This window comes from Tribolium castaneum, chromosome 5, assembly GCF_031307605.1.
Source record: "Tribolium castaneum strain GA2 chromosome 5, icTriCast1.1, whole genome shotgun sequence".
Lineage (NCBI taxonomy): Eukaryota > Metazoa > Arthropoda > Insecta > Coleoptera > Tenebrionidae > Tribolium > Tribolium castaneum.
Window position 1 is genome coordinate 17,312,488 of NC_087398.1, and position 4,384 is coordinate 17,316,871.

At 32.6% G+C, this 4,384-nt stretch overlaps 1 long non-coding RNA gene across 1 annotated transcript; it reads left to right on the top strand.

The window, feature by feature from the left end:
* Nucleotides 1–1,087: 1,087 nt before the first annotated feature.
* On the top strand, nucleotides 1,088–3,338 carry LOC135266389 (uncharacterized). The gene is made up of 3 exons (XR_010334411.1): nucleotides 1,088–2,408; nucleotides 2,477–2,758; nucleotides 2,810–3,338. It is a non-coding gene; the product is annotated as an uncharacterized LOC135266389 (long non-coding RNA).
* Nucleotides 3,339–4,384: the final 1,046 nt, after the last annotated feature.

Consider the following 4,384-nt stretch of genomic DNA (forward strand, 5'->3'; position numbering starts at 1 on the left):
GTTTGAGACGAAGACGAAAATGCAGCATTTAAAATCGACTCTGAAGACTTCAGTGACTTTTATGTCACCTCCTTTTTCTTCTAATAAACTATTGGACCCAATAAATTAAGTGTATTTTAAATCCCAAGACATTTTCTGTTAAAACACTTTTTTTTAAATATTAATTATTTTCAAACTTATATCTCGCTTATGGTTAGTCCTACATGAAAAATGCAAATTACTATTTTGTAGGAAATTTTATCAGCTTTAATTTTAGTAAAAAGATAAAAATTGATAGGAGTAACTGTTTTCGAGATATAAGCAGGAAACCAAAAAACTGTTACCTTAATTAAGCGCTTGCATATAAGCAAATATAGTACTATTAGCATTATTATTATTAATGTTATTGTTATTAATATGACGACTAAAGACGACTCTGAAACCTTTAGTGACTTTTATGTTTTTTCCATTTTCCTCTACTAAAGTGTTAGACACAATTAATTTAGTTTAATTTCAGTTTTTCAAACATTTAATTTTAAAGCAAATTTTTGTTAAAGATTATTTATATCTAACTCTTTAACTTGCTTACGGTATGTCCTACAAAAGAAATGCATGTAACTATTTTGTAGGAAATTTTATCAGCTTTAATTTTGAAAGAAAGATAAAAATTGATAAGAGTAAATGTTTTCGAGATATAAGCAAAAAACCAAAGTGAAAACTGTTACAGTTACTGAACAAAAATGTAATTCAGTTTTCAATGTTTGAGACGAAGACGAAAATGCATCATTTACAAACGACTCTAAAAACTTCAGTGACATTTCTGTCACCTCCTTTTTCTTCTAATAAAGTATTGGACCCAATAAATTAAGTGTATTTTAAATCACAAGACATTTTCTGTTAAAGGACATTTTTTTTAAATATCAATTATTTTCAAACTTATATCTCGCTTATGGTTAGTCCTACATGAAAAATGCAAATAACTATTTTGTAGGAAATTTTATCAGCTTTAATTTTAGTGAAAAGATAAAAATTGATGGGAGTAACTGTTTTCGAGATATAAGCAAGAAACCAAAAAACTGTTACCTTAATTAAGGGCTTGCATATTATTATTATTATTATTATTATTATTAACATAGATTCTTTGCTGAGGTTAACACCTTTATAGCAAAATATCAAGAAATACGGTTTCGTGTTAAATAAAACACCATTGAATAATGAAAAATGAAATACAATTTTAATCTACAGTTAAATTAGTTAATTAATAAAGGTTAATGTTAATTATTGTAATGTGTCATATTGATTCTTGAAGGAAGAAACAGTAACAGCTGCAACAACGTTATCAGGCAAGCCATTCCATATATCAAATGCACGATTTGTCAAATAATTCTTTCTAACGGTAGTCTTAAATGGTTCTTTTTTCAGCTTATAAGAATGACCTCTAAGTCTGTCATGATATTGAATTTGCAAGAAATTGCGTGTTACTCCAGGAAATAAACCATGAGTAAGCCGAAAAATTTGAATTGCATCTGCCCTGTTTTGACGAGCACGTAGATCTGGTATTTTGAGTATTTCAAGACGTTGTTCATATGAAACTTGTCTTAAACAGTGTGTCCATCTAGTTACCAGGTGCTGAGTTCTTTCCAGCAAATCAATATCCTTTAACAAATAAGGTCTCCAGACTGGAATGGCAAATTCCAAATGCGGCCTTATGTAAGTGATGTACACCTTTGAAATAAAACTGACTGAAGGATTTGGAAAAACATGCTTTAGCAAATAAAACATTTTACGCGCTCGACCCACTGATGCTAGACATTGCTCTGACCATCCTAACTTATCATTTACAATGACCCCTAGATCTTTGGTTGAGGTTTTTACACTCAGGAGTGTGCCATTTATATGGTAAAGGTACTTTGGGTTGTTGTGGCCACACTGAAGTACACAGCATTTTGCAATATTTAGTGGTATTTGCCACTTCTCGCTCCATTGGAAGATTAAATTAAGTTGGTCTTGCAAGTCCGTGACAAGTGGGTTAGCAAATAACTTAATATCATCCGCATATGCTGAATAGCTGTCCAGTGAAAACAATAAATCTGCTGTATATAACAAGAATAAAATTGGTCCAAGAACTGATCCCTGTGGGACCCCACTTAATACTGGTTTAGAGTACGAAAATTTACCACAGACTTTTACACAATAGTTTCGATTTGATAGAAACGCTCGGATCCAATCAAGCAAATTTCCTGTTACACCATAGGACTCCAGTTTTGCTAACAAGAGATTGTGAGGGACTTTATCAAAGGCTTTACTAAAATCAAGGTAAATTATGTCTACAGGTTGGTTAGTGTCTAACATTTTTGTCCATAGATTTGTGCAGGATAGCAAATTTGTGACAACTGACCTACCTGGTAAAAAGCCGTGCTGATGCTCAGGTATTAAATTATTTTTTCTCATGTAAGTTAATAGTTCCTTGACTATAACTTTTTCCATAATTTTACAGCATGTCGACGTGAGACTTACAGGTCTATAGTTAGCAGGATCAAGTTTATCTCCTGACTTGTACAAAGGCGTGATTGTTGCTTGCAACCACTCGTAGGGCAAAGTGCCTTGTAAGAATGATTTTGTCATCATTTTGGCAAGTGGGCCCGACAACGAAGCAGCACAAGTTCTCAGGAGTTTGGGAGGTATCTGATCCGGACCTGGAGCTGTTTTTAATTTAATGGCACAGAGTTGGCTTTTTACCAGATCCGGAGTAAAATTAATATAAGACAACCCACTAAATGTACTTGTAGGCATAAATGACGGTATATTATTATTAATGTTTAAATTATAGGTAGCAGCAAAACTGTCCGCTAAAGTGTTTGCAGTTTCTGTATGATCGGAGCAGAGTAGACCTGAAGCATTTCGTACTAAAGGGACCGACACACGACTAGAGATAAATTTACGTACATGGGAATAAAATAGTTTTGGTTTATTTAATATAGAATTTTCATAATTACACCTGGCTATTTGTAAATCAGATTTTAGTTGGTTAGAAAATCTTTTATAAGCAGAAAAATTATCTTCAGTAGGCTTCCTTTTAAATTTTTTCCATAATTTAGCTTTGTATTTTATTTTGTCAAGCATGTGTTGATTTATCCACGGTTTATCTTTTCTCAGTCGGTTTGTAAACAGTCTGGAATTTGTTGTAATGCAAGTTTGTAAAATCGATTTAAAATGTTTCCATTGTTCTTCCGCATTTAGTGAATCTAAACCATTCCAGTCGTAAGTCAAGAGACTTTCGTCTATGCGAGTGTAGTCAACAATTGATGTTGTTTTAATTCTTGCATTTGGCTCTGAATATATCATAATTTGTAACTCAATTTCGATTTTTGAATGATCAGATGTACCTACAGGATTCGAAACGTTTAAAGACGATACAAGGTTAACGTCAGACAAAATTACCAAATCAAGTAATGAAGGACGTTGTTGGGATCTAAATCGTGTAGGTTCAGTGACTATTTGTGACAAATTATTCTCCAAGAGCAATTCAGAAAATTGTTTTTCGATGATTGTTTGACCTGTTGTGTTTTTAGCAGACCAGTCTATACATGGAAAATTGAAATCTCCCATGATAATTAAGTTAGGATACGGATTAATAGTTGATTGTATGGTATTAAATAGATTTTTATCATTTTCGTGATTGTTAAAAGACGCTCCTGTTGGTGGTCTGTAAATACATGCTATAACAAAGGTTTGTTCATTTCCTTCAAATTTTAACCATAGAGAATCATAAGGTTTAACAGATATGCAAATTTGAGTAATTTTAAAAAATTTTGAAATTTTAATTTTATCTACATAAAAACACACACCGCCACCTTTTTGAGATAGGCGATCATCTCTGTAAATAGAGTAATTTTCAATGTGTACAGCATCATCAGAGATAGACGGATTAAGCCAAGTCTCCGTGAGTGCGATAATAGAAGGTCTAAATTCAGTTACTTCTAATAACAAATCATTAAATTTTGAAGATAAAGATGCGATATTCGTATACAGAAGAGCCATTGAACAAGGGTAAATATTTAGTTTTTTTGATGTGAAATAATTTTTGGTACGTGGTTAACGTATTTAATTGTCAAGTCCTTTTCGCCAACATCAAGTCTTCGCTTTAATTCATCACGCAAATTGTTTAAATGCTTTAGTTGACCCGGGGTTTTATCATCACTAATAGTAATGTGAGCAAATTGTGGGTGCTGCAGCAAAGACGATTTTTTCTTCAAGCATAGACGTGCCATTTGTTGAGTTTTAAATTGCAATTTTAATAAGCGAGGTTTATCACCGACGGTTTTTCCTACGCGAAAAACATTTTCCGGACCAATCACAAGTGATGGATCAATGACCTCGAGGACATCATTTACCACATCCACGT